Source organism: Orycteropus afer, unplaced genomic scaffold, assembly GCF_000298275.1.
Source record: "Orycteropus afer afer isolate SDZICR_OR568_19922 unplaced genomic scaffold, OryAfe1.0 scaffold00269, whole genome shotgun sequence".
Lineage (NCBI taxonomy): Eukaryota > Metazoa > Chordata > Mammalia > Tubulidentata > Orycteropodidae > Orycteropus > Orycteropus afer.
In genome coordinates, this window is record NW_006921856.1 from 3,406,782 (window position 1) to 3,423,611 (window position 16,830).

A 16,830-nucleotide genomic window follows, 5' to 3' on the forward strand; every position below is an offset into this window, starting at 1 on the left:
GAATGTGTTATCAGGAGGGACCTTCCCTGGAGAAGGACATCATGCTAGGTGAAGTAGAGGGTCAAGGAAAAAGAGGAAGACCCTCAGTGAGATCAATTGACATAGTGACTGCAACATTGGGCTCAAATACAGCAACTATTTAAAAAAAAAAAAATGTGCTTTGGGTGCAAATGTACAGAGAAATTCTGTTTTACATTCAACAGTTCCTGCACATTTGATTTCACACCCCTGTTACCATCCCCAACCATAACAAACTCTCTTCCCCTCCTGTCCCTAAGGCTCCTTCCTCCCTGTGCCCTGTTAACTATGTACTATCTATCCAGCTTTCCCTCTGTGTGAATGCTGCCTTTCTGGTGGCTCATGGCCGATTACTCCAAGGGGTATATCTCCCTAGAGTAGGTGGGTGCACCACCCTGGGGTAAGTGTTCTGCATGTAGATCTTTCTACTGTTGAGCTGAGAGCCAATCCATGAGAGTGAGTCCAATTCTAGGCTCTAAGGATAACTCAGGGCCATAGTCTTGGGGGTTCCACCAGACTCTATATGATCAGTAGTTCTGGTCATTTTTGTGTTTTTGAATTTTGTTCCACATTTTCCTCCCATTCTATCCAGGATCTCCAGTTTTGATCCCTTTCCAAGTGGTTGGCATTCGTAGCCAGGCATTATTTAGTACTTCTGGTCTCAGGGTCTATCTTATTGTTGGACTAATTGTTTCCAAATATCTTTTATTTTCTTCATTCTTCTTTGCTTCAGATGAGAAAAGACCAATAGTTGCATCTCAGAAGGCAGCTCAAAAGCTTTCTCACCAAAGTAGCTTGTGTGACAAATTTTTATGTACTATGTTGTGCCAACTAAGCTTGCTGTCACCCAATACTATGGTCCTGAGTTGACAGGACCAGTGTTTCTCTCTCTCAAGGTGCTTGGTTGTCTCTGAGAGGTTACTCCAACTCTGTCTTCCGTTGCTCAGTGATGTGTGATGCTAATTATGCAGCACAAGTGCATACATAAGATTATCTTCAGCTAAGTCTATGCTTGGTCTAGGGTATATTCCTATTTGCAGATATCCACCTGATTTTCTTCCCTGTCTATGCATTTATCTGTAGCTGGTGTCTGGTGTTAAGGAAAATGCAGTATTGTGCATACACTTGCCTCTGTTTGTCTATATCTTATGTGCACGTTTCAGTGTCCTTCCTTTCCCCAATGTCATCCTGCTGGTCACAAACTCTATACCATCCTACCCCTCATCCAAATCAACATGTGACCACCAACTAGTCTGAAATAATCCCTCCTTTCCCTCCCATCCCCAGTAACCTGCAAAGTGAGTTTCCTTCCATAAGTAAATCTTTCCCTGACTTTTTACAATAATGAACTCATACAATATATGTCCTTCTGTGATTGACTTATTTCACTCAGCATAATGACCACCAAATTTATCCATGTTGTGAGATGATTTGTGTATTCTTCATTATTTTTAATTGTTGTTATTGTTGTTATGTGCCATCGAGTTGGACCCAACTCCTAGCAACCCCTCCTTGGGATTCCGAGACAGTATCACTACGGAAGTAGATTGCCCCATCTTCCTTCCAAGGAGTGGCTGGTGGGTTTGAACCACCAGCCTTCTGGTTAGCAGTCAAGTGCCTTATGCACTATGCTACCATTATGTCAATGTACCATAGTTTGGTTATCCATTCATCTGTTGATGGGCATTTAGGTTGTTTCCAACTCTTTGCTATAGTGAATTGTGCTGCAGTGAACAAGAGTGTGCCTAAATCTCTTCATGTCCTGTCTCTCACCCCTTTAGTATGTATTCCTAGTAATGGAATTGCTGCACCAAATGGTATGTCTATTTTCAGTTTCTAACGCCATGCCATTTTCCACAATGTTTGTATCATTTTGCTGTCCCACTAGCAGTGTATGAGAGTTCCGATCTCTCCTCAAACTCACCAGTATTTGTTATTTTCTGTCTTGTTGAACTTTGCTATTACTGCTGGGGTGAGATGATACCTCATTGTTGTTTTGATTTGCCTCTCTCTAATGGCTAATGATCATGAGTATTTCCTCATGTGTTTATTGGCTGCCAGTATATCATCTTTAGTGAAGTGTCTGTTCATGTCCCTTGCCCATTTTTGAATTGGATTGTTTGTCTTTTTGGTGTGGAGCTGTTGAAGTTTTTGTCTAAATTTTAGAGATAAGTCCTTTGTCAGATATGTCATGGGCAAATATTTTCTCCCAATCTGTAGGTTCTCTTTTTACCCTTTTGGAGAAGTCTTCTGATGCACAAAATAATTTAATTTTAAAAAGGTACCAGTCATCTAGCATGTCTTCCACTGCCTGTGCATTTTGGGTTATGCTTCATAGTCTATTTATGCCATAAATTAGGGCCCCTAGATTTGCCCTTTTTTTCTCTTTGATGAGTTTTATAGTTTTGGGTTTTACATTTAAGTCTTTGACCCAACTTAAATTTGCTTTTGTGTATGGGGTGACGTACGGGTCTTGTTTCATTTTCCTTCAAGTGGATATCCAATTTTGTCAGCACCTTTTGTTAAAGAAGCTATCTCTCCTCCACTTAATTGGTTGTGGTCCTTTGTCAAAGATCAACTGTCCATAGATGGATGGGTCTATTTCTGAGTTTTTGTTTCTGTCTGTTGGTCTGTCTATCACTGTATCAATACCATGCTATTTTAACTACTGTGGGTGTAAAGTATGTTTTGAGATCTAGTAGTGTGAGACCTCCTACTTTGTTTTTCTTCTTCAACCATGCTTCAGTTATCCAAGGTCTCTTTCCTTTCCATATGAAATTAATAATTGGTTTCTTCCTTAAAATCCTTTAAAAATGTTGGTGGTATCTGTATTAGGATTGCTTTGAATATGTAGATTGCTTTGGGTAATATTGACATTTTCACAATATTCAGTCATCTTATCCATGGACAAGGCAAGTTCTTCCATTTATGCAGATCTCTTAATTTCTTGTAATAGTGTTTTGTAGTTTTCTTTGTATAGGTCTTTTGTGTCTCTTGTAAGATTTATTCCTAAATATTTTCTTTTTGGAGTTCTGGTGGCATAGTGCCTAACTAAGGCTTTTGACTGATAACCATAAGGCTGGTTCCTTCCTCAGAAGGAAGACTGGGTAATCTACTTCTGTAGAGATATTGCCTCAGAAACCCAAGTAGGGGACCAACTCAACAGCAGTGATTTTTTTTTTCTTTTTCTTTTTTGGTATTATAAATGATATTGTCCTCTTTATTTCCTTTTCAGAGGCCTCTTTGTTGATGTAAAGGAATCCAATTGATTTTTGTATTTGACCTTGTATCTTGTCAGTTTGCTGAGCTTTTCTATTAGTTTCAGTAATTTTATTTATTTATTTATTTTTTTTTTTTTTGCTGAGCCTCTTGGGTTTTCTATGTATAAGATAATGTCATCTGCAAATAGAGATACCTTTACTCCCTTTTTGCCAATTTGAATATCTTTTATTTCTTTCTTGCCTTATTGTCTTGGGAGGACTCCCAATACAATGTTAAATAGAAATGGTGATAGAGGGCATCCTTGTCTATCCCACTTGCAAGGGGAATGCTTTGAGTCTTTCTCCATTATTTTGGTTACCTAGTGCCACTCTGATAGGAATATACCACAAATAGAATGGCTTTAACAAACAGGAATTTATTCTCTTACAATTTTGGAGGCTTTAAGTCTGAGTTCAAATTGCCAAACTCTAAGGGCTGAGTGAAAACCCCTCAACCTTGGGCTTCAGCTCTGCCTTCTGCTCTTGGCACACTGAAGCTGGAAGCTTTTCTCCACTGAGCTGCTGGCTGCTAAGGCTGACAAGCACAAGGTTGACAAGTAAAAGGGCACAGTCTTGATTTTACCAAACAACACGGCAGGCCACTGATTCAAGTCCATTGATAGTTCCAAGATCAGCAGAGCATGGCAGGCTGCTGAACAATGACTCAGCTACAAGCAGGGTTCAAGCATGCCATAAGCTAGAGATCATTCTCAAAGCTGCTTCTTATATACTGCCCTGCTGCCTCACTCTTGGGCAGTGACTATAGCTGCATCCCACAGGCCTATATGAACAAGCATCCCCACACTCCAGAACCAAGTTGGTGAAGATCTGACTCTTTGCAACCTAGGGGGCTATCTATGGTGGTTCCACCCCTAAAGGCCATGCTCCTATCCTTGAGGCTAAGGCAGCTCTGCTTCCAGTTTCCTTGGTCTGTCCACTTTTGCCAAGCAATGCCAAGTGCAACCCACTACACCAGAATCTTCCTGCCCAAAGAACAGTTGGCTTTCTTGCTCTGTGGGCAGGCCAACCTGCTACTCCATCTCATGCTAGTCTCTTCTACTAATTAATGCCAAAAGCATCCCACTCCACCAGGAAGCCACCTATCTAATGGCAACCGGCTTTCTCATCCATGGGCTGGTAAACCTGTTGCTGTTTAATCCCAGTCTCTCTGTCTCTCTGCTGAGGTCTTTCTGCCAGGGTCTCGGATCAAAGACCCACTCCACCCCTGTTTCCACATTTAAGGTATCTGTCAGAGCAGCACCCCACTCTCTCAGTACCATATTCTGTTTTGGTTAGTGCCACTCTGACAGGAATCTATACAACAAATGGGATGGTTAACAAACAGGAGTTTATTCTCTTACAATTTTTGATGCTTTAAGTCCAAGTGCAAAGTGCCAGGCCCTACGGCCTGGGTGAAACACCCTTAACCTTGGGCTTCAGCTCTGCCTTCTGCTCCCGGCACACTGAAGCTGGAGGGTTTTCTTCACTGAGCTGCTGTCTGCTGACATTGACAAGCACAACGTTGACAAGTAAAAAGGCATAGTCCTGATGTTACCAAACAACAAAGCAGGCCATTGATTTAAGTCCATTGGAGGTCTCAAGATTGGCAGAGCATGGCAGGCTTTTGAGCAATGATGTGGCTACATGCAGGGTTCAAGTATCCCATAAGCTAGAGCTCATTCTCAAAGCTGCTTCTTATATACTGGAAACAGACCACATCCCTAAAGCAGCTACTGGTCTGAAGTGGGTCTCTTGTAGGCATTATATAGTAGATTCCACCAAGAAGTTAATTACCAATTTTGCCATAACTACAGCTGAATAACTACATTCAGCTGCCCAGCCACTCAACCAGACCCACAAACTTAACTACTACATCCTTTAACAATAATGTTGGCTGTTGGCTTTGTGTATATGCCCTTTATATGTTGAGGATACAGAAGGAAGTTTAGACAATCTACTTTGGTAGTGATCCTGCCTGGGAAACCCAAGAAGGGGTCGCTATGAGTTGGGTCCAACTGCACAGCACATAACAACAACAAATATTGAGGATGTTCCTGTCTATCCCTATTTTGCTCAGAGTTCTGAACAGGAATAAGTGTTGGATTTTATCAAATGTGTTTTCTGCATCAATTGATATGATCATATGGTTCTATCTTTTGTTTTGCTTATGTGGTGGATTACATTGATTGTTTTATTTTTTTTATGTTGAACCATCCTTGAATGAATCCCACTTGGTCAGGATGTATTATTTTTTTGGATATGTTGCTGGATTCTGTTGGCTAGGGTTTTGTTGAAGATTTTTGTGTCTGTATTAATGACAGATATTGGTCTATAGTTTTCCTTTTTAGTGGTATGTTTCCCTGGTTTTGGTATCAGTGTTAGGCTTGCTTCATAAAATGAATTTGGAAATATTCTATCTTTTTCTATGTTCTGGAATAGTTTGAGTAGTATAGGTGTCAACTATTCCCTACATGTTTGGTAAAATTCTCCAGTGAAGCCATCTAGGCCAGGACTTTTCTTTTCTTTTCTTTTCTTTTCTTTTTTTTTTATGGTTAGTTTTTTTACGACCTGCTCAATTTCTTCTTTTGTTATGGGTCTGTTCAAGTGTTCTATCTCTGCCTGAGATCATTTAGGGAGTCTTGTGTTTCCAGAAACATGCTCATTTCTTCTAGGTTCTTGAATCTGTTTTTCATAATATTCTGTTATCTTTTTTTATTTCAGTTGGTTCTGCTGTGGTGACTCCTTTTTTGTTTATTATTCATGTTATTTGCATTTTCTCTTTCTTTTCCTTTGTTAAATTTGCCAGTGGTTTGTCAATTTTGTTAATTTTTTCAAAGAATGACCTTCTTGCTTTGTTGATTTTCTCAATTTTTTTTTTTCAGTTTCATTTATTTCTGCTCTGATCTTTATTATTTCCTTGCTTCTGGATACTGTAGGTTTCTTTTGTTGTTCTTTTTCTAATTATTAGAGTTGTTGTGTTAGAGAGTTGATTATGTTTATTCTTTTTTGATGTGTGTGCATTTACTGCTATAAATTGACCTCCAAGTACTGCTTTTATTGTGTCCCAAAGGTTTTGATAAGTTGTATCTGCATTCTCGTTTGTTTCTAGGATTTTTTTTTCACACTTTATTTCTTCTGTTAGTAATTTTTGAGCAGTGTGTTATTCAGTTTCCACATATTTGATATTTTTTCCTTGATCTTCCTATTATTGATTTCTAATTTTATAGCATTGTGACCTGAGAACATGCTTTGTAGTATTTAAAATTTTTTTTTAATTTATATTTTAATTTATCGAGGCTTGTTTTGTGTTCTAACATATGGTCTATTCTGGAGAATGACCCAAGTGCACTGGAGAAGAATGTGTATTGTGCTTTTGTTGGGTAGAGTGCTCTGTATATGTCTATGAGATCAAGTTGGTTGATTGTGTTGTTGAGTTCTTCTGTATCTTTTTTGAGTTTTTGCCTAGTTGTTCTGACCCTCCTTGAAAGTAGTGTGTTAAAGTCTCCTACCAGTACTGTAGAGTTGTCTATTTTTCTTTTCAGTTCAGTTAATATTTGCTTTACATAGTTTGGAGCACTTTTATTGGGTGCATAGATATTACTTATGGTGATATCTTCTTGGTCAATTGATCATTTTCACATCATATAATGTCCTTCTTTGTCCTTTATGCTGTTTTTCATCTTGAAGTCTATTTTACCAGAAATTAATATTGCCACTCCTGCTATATTTTAGTTGCCATTAGCTTGGCATATTTTTCTCCACACCTTAATTTTTAATTTGTTTTTATCTTTGTGTCTGAAGTGGGTCTCTTATAGACATTATATAGATGAGTCTTCTTTTCTTATCCAATCTGCCACTCTCTCTCTCTCTCAACTAGAGCATTTAGTCCATTCACATTTAGTGTAATTAGTGGTAGATATGAATTTATTGTTGTCATTCTGTTGTGTTGTTTGTTGTGTTATTGGTGATTTCTTTCCAAATATTTTTTTCTGTGCTGAGCTCATTTTGTTATCAAGTGTTTCTTCTTTTCCTTATTGTTGGTTTTGTTCTTACTAAGCCCATGTGTTTCTCTTCTTCCTGAGTTTTCTCAGGGAGATTGCTCATTTTCTTTGTGGTTACCTTAAAATAAATTCTTATCTTTTTAAGTGTGAAACAGCCAGTTCTATGAAGACATTGTCCTATCTTTCTCTACATTTGGAAGTTTTGTAATTAAAACTTTTATTCCCTCTATTTGTTTTGTTACTGGTGTAATCTGCAGATTGACTCTCTTATTTCTCTGTGTACATTGTTTTATTAATTTATTTGAGCATCTATTTCTGGTATGGTTTCTAAGTGGTGATGTCAAGTATCCTGATTTTAATTTGTTGTTGTCTATTGTGGGTTCTGTATTGGAAGGAATCCCTTTAGCATTTCCTATAGGGTTGGTCTGGTCTTCACAAATTCCCTTAATTTCTGTTTGTCTGAGAATGTCTTGATTTCACCCACATATTTGAGGGGCAATTTGGCTAGATATATAATTCTTGGTTGGAAGTTCTTTTCCTTCAATATTTTGTATATACCATCCCATTGCCTTCTTGTCTGCATAGTTTCTGCTGAGAAATCAGAATTTAGTCTTATTGGTTGTCCATTTAGGTGACATATCATTTTTCCCCAGCTACTCCCAAGATTCGTTCTCTGTGTTTGGTTTTGGAGAGTTTGTTTATTATATGTGTTGGTGATTTTCTCTTGGTATCTATCCTGTTTTGGGTTCGTTGAACTCTTGTACAGATTTTTTTTTTTTTTTCTTCCTTCATGTTACAGGGGAAATTTTCTGTTAGTAAGTTTTCCACAATTTTCTCAGTGTCCCCCCCGCCTCTTGTTCTGGTATTCCAATGAAATTTATGTTGATTTTTTTCATGTCATCCTATACAACTCTTAGGTTCTCTTCATTTCTCTTAAATCTTTATTCTGATTTTTCTTCATACAGGCTGGTGTCAAGGGATTTGTCTATTAGTTGGGAAATGTGTTCTTCCGCCCATTCTAGTCTACTCTTGTCCTTCCACTGTGTTGCCTATCTCTGGAATTTTAGTGTTCATGATCCAGATTTCTAATTGCTGTTTTTGTATGAGTTATAATTGTGTATTTGTCTTGTTATTTTGTTCTTGAATTGTTTTCCTGAATTCTTCCAGGGTACTGTCTGCCTTCTAGATAATTCTGTCTGTGGTTTCCTTGAGCTCTTGAAGAGTTCTATAAATATAACTTCTGAATTCCTTTCAAATTGTTCTATTGCTTATTCTTCTTCCATGATAGATAATTCTTTAGCCTGGGCTTTTATTTCTATTGTCTTTTCCTGTTTTTCAGTTTGATTTGAGGTTGTCTGCTCTTTCCTAGACATTTTGAAGTTGTTATCTTTAATTGTCAGTTATTGATTTGTTTGTTGTTATGTATTAATTTGTTGCACTCTGATTTTATGTTTTACTATATCTGAAAGTGTGAAGCAGGTGTATCTTTTTGGTTATTAACTTGGCTATATTGGGTTGCTCTCCAAGTCTCTGGGTTTTTTGAATCACTGGTGGGGATATGGCTGCATGCCTCTGTTCATCATGAAGGGATTTTGGAGTTGGGCCAAGCAGGTGTTGTCCATCATCTGTCATTGATTCTGTGGCACAGGAGTTACTGGTATTACCTAATTCAGTGAGGTGTTCAGTTTAATAATTCGTGTTGCCTAGTGGCTGTTTAGTGTGATCCTTCTATTGGATGAGGCAGGAGAGAAGAAGAAAAAGGAAAATAAAAGTGCTGGTAGCAAGCCCCCTCCCCCCCCCCAATTTTCCTTATTTGGGTGAGATAGTTCAGTCAGTGATGCCAGCACAGGCAGTGTAGTTTGTGTCTTTCTGAGAAGTCTATTAATGATGACATCCTTTTGTCAATCAAAGACCCAGAGTTTAAACTCAACAGAGACTTCAATGGATAGAAGGCTACTACTATCCAAGAAGCCACAAAAACCCAGAACTTGGTCCACTCTGTGCTAAAAAAGGGTTGTGGAAGAGTAGAACACCAGCCCACTGTTGTGCCCTTGCTCCAGGGCTCTGCCTACTTGAATGGAGTTTCTCCCTTTCCCCATTCCTTTATGGACTCCATGGCAGCCCCAGCCAAGGGAGGTCTTGATCTGTTCCCTAGTAAGATTATCATACTCACTCAGCAACCAAGGTAGCCACCAAAAACTCCCAGTATGGGTATTCTAAGTCTCCAATCCCTGTGTGTGTTCAATTTTTTTTTTTTTTTTTCTCATTTCCTCCTTCCCTGCCCTGACCTCTTTTGTATTTCTAATGAGTCCTCTCCATCTCTGCCTCTGTTGGCTAGGTGGGTTTGTGTTTTTTGTTTGTTTGTTTGTGTCCCAGTTGTTTAATCTGGTCTTTTTCTCAGCCTTCACTAGTTTGATACTTTATCTTCTCTTCAGTTGCTCATAACTCCAGTATCATTATTTCTATCTGCTTTAACTAGTTATTCAGGGATTATGTTGGTAGAGGGAACAAATGTATTGGTTATACATATGATGCCATCTTCCCACAACATTTTTGAGCATAGTAAATTACAAGGTAGTGTTTCATTCTCTTGTACATAGGGTCAGTAGGAGTTGGAATCCAGTTGACAGCACCTAACAACAACAGGAGGCAGTACTATTTCTTTTCAGAATTATTGTAGGAATGATAACTTCTATTTTGGACATCATAAGCCTTCTGATTTCCAGTTAATGTGCTGTTTTAGTGTGACCTTGGATCTTTACTGTCTCTGAGAATGGATCATTTATGGACTCCAGATGGGAAGTGTAAAATTAATAACCACTTGTAGACTAACACCCATATGTTTTTCATGCACTGTAGAGATGTGTTGTGTTCATAGTATCATTTACTTAAATGAAATTAACATATACATGATCATAGATGGTTGTTTCTGAATTTTGATGTTAGGTATAGCTATAAAAGTATGCAAAATAGGCATCAAAAAGTCTGAAGGAAGAAATGAGTCTAAATGATGAATAAGAATCACCACCCTCTCTTATAATGTTTCTGTGTGGGGAGACTATGTGTGTTTGTTATGAGCTATTTTGATGCCCAAAAACAAATTTTAAATAATCAGTACTCAAAATAGTCAAACAGGTATGCATTTCTATAACTTGTACTAGGTTTCCAGTAATATATCAGACAGTGTTTCACTACTATTCATAAGGTTTTCACTGGCCAATTATTTTAAAAGTGAGTGGCCCCTTCCTTCTTTTGAATGTGTCTTAGCCTGGAAGCTAACATACTCAATTTGGCTGGAAGTAACAGAGATCAACGATGGGTGGTGAAAACAAGAAGGACATTTATTTCTCTCCCACATAAAATCCAGATAATGGCTCTTCTCCATAAATTCCTAAGGTTTGTGGGCTCTTTCCAGCTCACCAGACAACTCTGTCTAAGCTAAGGTGACACATAGTATCCCCTTTCCAAGCTGGTGGATGAACTGATAGTCTTTCAAGGAAGATTGGCAAAGTAGTCACATACATTTCTGCCTATCCCTCATTGGCTGGAATTTGGTTATATGGCCATACCCAGACCCAATGGAAGCTGAGAAATGTAACATTTTGACGAGCAGAGAAGGATCCTGCTAAAAATGGGATATATTATGTGGAGGATGTGTGACTGATCTTAGGGAGTAAATACAGTCTCTGCCATGGGCATTTATGGCAATATCTAAAGATGTCAATGTGACTAATTTAAATAATTATTCAATATTCATGTTTCATCTTTATTTAAGTTAAAGAAAATTTATTTTAGTCCTTGGTTTTCTTATTCTCAGATGAGAATTAAATCTGAGGTCAATTATGGTTGTAATTTTGAATGAGTTCACTGTGGAATATGTGGAATCTGTGCAGGTTCAGATTCTGTGATAAGCTATTTAAATTGTCTTAGTGTCAGGAAGTGCTTCCCTCAAGGCCATGCCTTCTTTTCCCAGGAGACCCATGTTTAATGACTTATCCATGTGAGGCCTTCTTGCCCCAACCAGGGTCAGTGCTGCAAGATCCTGCCTTCAGTTTTGACTGAGGCTCCCATCATCCTAGCATCACAAGCAGCCTGCTTCCTGGTCAACTTTTCTTTCCCATCCACTTCCCCATAAACCTCCTCACATTTTTCTCCAACTCTGATTCAGTGTCCAGGAGTAAATCATCCAGGGAGCCAGCTGGAGTTCACATTAAATCATACTTCAATTGTCCTTAGAGTGTGGTACTGATCTAGTGTCAGTCACTATCTCTCTGCATTTTGATGTACATGAACTATGTTCATCTCTCACTCCCCATCCTGGGACCTCCACTAACTACACTCCAGGATCCCTCTTTGTGGGAGAATATGGCCCTGGTGGATTGTCATTAAGGGGTAGGTGATACAGTGCAGGAGATAGGAATCTGGTCAACCGGAGTTAGCTCTCTGACCTGCCATCTCCAGTCAGTGTGGTCTGCATCTGTAACACAAGGACAACAACTCCAAAGGGTTCTTCAATAAGTAAGTTAATGTGGTTTGAGCTTCCAGTGTTTTAATACCCTTCCTTCCTACTTCTTGAATACCATAGGTTAAGGCAGAACTTCACTTTCCCAAGTGAGTAAGGAAGTGTCTTTGGATTTCTCATTGAACTTTCCAAAGTGAAAGGGATCTTCAAAAGGAATATCCAAAACAACCTCACTACCTGTTCTTATGGTGGCCGCCTTGTTCCTAAAGCTCATGGCCACTCTGCCTGTAGTGTGTGTCTGGTATAGTTTTAGTGTTTGACTTTGAGGCTACTCCAATTCCTGTTAAGTGTTGGATTATTCTTCCTCTTTTTCTTCTATCACCTAAAATTCTGCTCAGCTGAGAAAAGCTGGAGATTTAATGTATTCATTTCAGGAACATCAACAAAGCCACTGATATAATTATCTGATCAGCTGGATAAACTGGGAGCAGCACGTGTCTTGGAGTATCAGTTCTCAAGGTGAGATCTCTTGATCAGGAGCTCAGCTTAAGAAATGCTAATTCTCAAGTTCTAGCCCAGACTTTTGGATATAAGTAAAATGAAATCCCTGACAATATTGATCTTTTCTCCATTTATCATGGTGTTGCATATTGGTTTACTAGTAAGGATTTTTGTTTTCTTTGTGCTGAGGTGTAATCCATACTAAAGGATATAGTCTTTGACCCTCATTAGTAACTGCTTCAAGTCAACATCTCTTTCAGTAAGCAAGGCTTTGTCATCTGCATAGTGCTGGTTGTTAATGAGTCTTCCTTCAACCCTGGTGCCACGTTCTCCTTCATATAGTTCAGCTTCTTGGATCATTTGTTCAGCATAAGATAGAATAAATACATTGAAAGTATACAATCCTGACACACACCTTTCTTGATTTTAAATTATTCAGTATCCCCCTTGCTCTGTTTAGTTACAGGTTCCTCATGAGCACAACTAAGTGTTCTAGAAATCCTGTTCCTTAAAATGTTATCCATAATTTGTTATGATCCACACAGTCAAATGCTTTGCATAGTCAATAAAACACAGGTAAACATTTTTCTGGTATTCTTTGCTTTCAGCCAGGATCCATATGACATCAGCAATGATATTCTTCATTCTACTCCTTTTTCTGAATCTGGCAGTTCCCTGTCAATATACAATATATGCCACCACTTTTGAATTATCTTCACCAAAATTTTACTTGCATGTGATATGATGTGATGTGATATTGTTCAATAATTTCCATATTCTGTTGGATCACCTTTCTTTGGAATGGGCATGAATATAGATCTTTCCCTGTCATTTGGCCAGGCAGCACTCTTCCAAATTTCTTGGCATAAATGAGTGAGAACCTCCAGTGCTACAACCTTTTATTCAAACATCTCATCCTGAAGCCTTGTTCACTAATTCTTCAGTGCAGCTTAGATTCCTTCCTTCAATACCAGTGGTTCTTGATCTTATGCTACCTTCTGAAAGGGTTGAATATTGACCAATTATTTTTGGTACATTAGCTTTATGGATTCCTTCCATCTGCTTTTGGTGCTTTCTGCATTGTTCAATATTTTGACCTTAGAATCCTTAGAATGTTGCAATTTGAAGCTTGCATTTTCTTTTCATTTCTTTCAGTGTGAGAAATGTGAAGTGTGTACTTCCCATTTGGTTTTCTAATTCCAGGTTTTGCACATTTCAATACTTTATTCTTGTAAGCTGTCCTTTGAATTCTTCTGTTTGGCTCTTTTATCTTGTCATTTCGTCCATTTGCTTTAGCTACTCTCCATTCAAGAGCAAGTATTGGAGTCTCTTCTGACATCCATTTTGGTCTTTTCTTCTTTTCCTGTCTTTTTAATGACATTTGCTTTCTTCATATATAATATTCTTAATGTCATTCCCACAACTCATTGGTCTTCAGTCACTAATGTTCAATGTGTCAAATCTATACTTCCTATGGTCTCTAAATTCAGGTGGGATACAATCAAGGTCACATTTTGGCTCTCATCTGCTTGTTTGGGAAGCTCTGGTGGCATAGTGCCTAAAGCATTTGACTGCTAACCAGAAAGCTAGCAGTTCAAACCTACCAGCCACTCCTCAGAAGGAAGATTGGGCAATGTACTTCCATAGAGATACTGCCTCAGAAACCCAAGGAGAGGTCATTATGGGTTGAATTGACTCTATGGCAGTGAGGTTTGTTGTTTTTTTTGATTTGTACTTGTTTTAATTTTCTTCAGTTTCAACTTGAAATTGCATATGGGCAATTGGTGGTCTATTTCAATTAGCTTCTGGCCTTGTTCTGACTGATGATATTGAGCTTCTCCATCACCTATTTCCATAGATGTAGTTGCTTTAATTCCTTTGTATTTCACCTGGTGAGATCCATATGTATAGTTGCTATTTATGCAGTAAATAAAAGGTATTTGCTTTGAATTTGGCCATGGAAACAGTAGTCAAGAAATCAAGCAATGTATTACAGTGCACAAATTTGCTGCAAAAGACCTCTTTACAGTGTGAAAGAATAAAAATGTCACTTTGAAGATTAAGGTGCTCTTGCCCCATGCCATGCTATTTTCAATAGCCTCATATGTACTTGAAAGCTGAACTTTCAAGGAAGACTGAAGAATAATTGGCTCATTGAAATTGTAGTGTTGGTGAAGAATACTGTAAATACCATGGACTGCCAGAAGAATGAACACATGTGTCTTGGAAGAAGTGCAGTCAGAATGTTCCTCAGAAGCAAGAATGGCCAGACCATCTCATGTACTTTGGTCATGTTGTCAGAAGGGACATGTCCCTGGAGAAAGATATCATGCTTGGTAAAGTAGAGGGTTGGGGAAAAAAAGGAAGACTCTCAATGAGATGATTGGCACAGTGGCTATGACTATGGGCTTTACAGTAGAAATATTGTGAAGATGGTGCAGGATTGGGTCGTGTTTCATTCTCTTGTGCATGCTTGGAGTCTGAAATGACTCAGGGGTACCTAATGACAACAACAACAACCCAGACTTCCTGAGTCAGAACCTGTGGAAAGATAACCCATCAACCAACCCTCTAGGAGAGTCCATCATAGCTATAGTTTGAGGACCACTGTTCTAGAGGGAACCCAAAGGACACAGACAAGAAAACTTTCCTTTAGAATCCTTTACTAGTCTTGTATCAATCAATCTCAATATCTTTCTCACTCTCTCTCTCTCTCACACACACACACACACAAGTGGGTGTTTTTGAGATTATCTTAACACACACAGTGTTTCCTATACCTTAAAAAAAATCGTACTTTCACAAAGAAATTAGAATAAATAAATACTTCCGTAGTGATACTGCCTCCGAAACCCAAGGAGGGGTCGCTATGAGTCGGGTTTGACTCGACGGCACATAACAACAACAACAACAAAGGCTTGGCTAGGGACAACTGAGTGGTAGAATCCTTGCCTTCCATGAGGAAGACACGGGTTCAATTTCCAGCCAATGCATCTCATGCACAACCACTACCCATCTGTCAGTGGAGGCTTATGTATTACTACAATGCAGAAGAGGTTTGAACAGCTTTTCCAGATTAAGGCATGTTGTTGTTGTTGTTGTTATGTGCTGTCGAGTCACCCCGACTCATAGCGACCCCTCCTTGGATTTCTGAGGCAGTATCACTACGGAAGTAGGATTGCCCAACCTTCCTTCCGAGGAGTGGCTGGTGGGTTCGAACCGCCAGCCGTCTGGTTAGCAGGCAAGTGTTTTAGCCACTACGCTACCAGAGCTCCCAGATTAAGGCATAGTAGGAAGAAAATTTTGGCTATCTACTTCTAAAAATCAGCCAATGAAAACCCTATGGGTCACAATGGCTTGATCCTGTTGTACCTGTGGTTGCCATCAAGTTGGAGGCCAACTCGATGGCAACTAACATCAACATGCTTGGTAAACCTTTTCCAACTGTTCTCAGCACTCTAGGGGAAAAAAAATGTTGTTAAACTTTTATGCCATGTGACCTGGAAGAGACTCCAGCTGCTGATGGTGGATCTGACTACACTGCAGGCAATAAAGGGCTTTCTAACCTGCTTTTATTTGCTTTCTGTTCAAGATAAACATTTATCACTGGGTGTATTGATTAGCAGCATATCACTTCCCTCCTTACACTTTCACAAAGGGAGTTGGCTCCTTTTGGGAACTGAAGCATTTGTGAGGCTCAAGAAACCCCAAGTGCTACTGTGGCTATGAAGCTGCTATAAGCTAAAAGAATATATAGGGCCCTTTCTGATAATGAGGAAACCATCACTGTACTCCAGAGCATGGTGGTTTGAATTCTAACAGACGCTTTTCCTTCCTAGTCAATCAGAGATAAAATGGTCATTACAGAGTGAGCTGGGGATCCATGACAGATACATGAAGGCATCAGAAATTGGCTTTGTCCAAGTGCAGAGTCCTCACTAAACATGCTTGCATTATTAATGGTCTGAAAAACGGACTGTAATAAGCCCTCCATTTCATGAAGCTTTTTCTTTCTTTCTATTTTATGAGAAGATAGGGTTAGAGAGAAACCAATAATATTGGCTTGATTTCAAATTTGAAAAGTATATATTAATGTGTAATTGTGATCCCTGAGTGTTTTAATATTTGAGGCTGCATCAGTTTCTATCTTGATGGGTATAAACTATAAATAAATACATATTAATTCACCACCAACTCTTTCTCTGATCTTTTATTTATATTTATTTTATTTATTTATATTTATATTGATAAGCATGTATAAAGCTAATCATGCTGTTTCAAATCTGAGGAAATGATAAACTAAGTCTTGTTTTCAAATAATGATTGCACACCCCTCAGAATGAAGTTCTTAATAGTTACATAGTTTAAGGTGGTTAATTAAAGGTAAGTTACATAATGTGAGTAACCTGATCTGTCATTTGTAACAAATTATCTTGGTATTAAATTTAATAATTTCTTATTTTCCAATCTATTTGCTTGTGTAAAGGATATTAGCTATCTGCATGACTTTTGGGGGGGAACTTGTGAGCAAGGGGAAAGGGTCATAGTGGTTCTGTGGTTAAAGCATAGATAGGGTTGCTAACCAAAG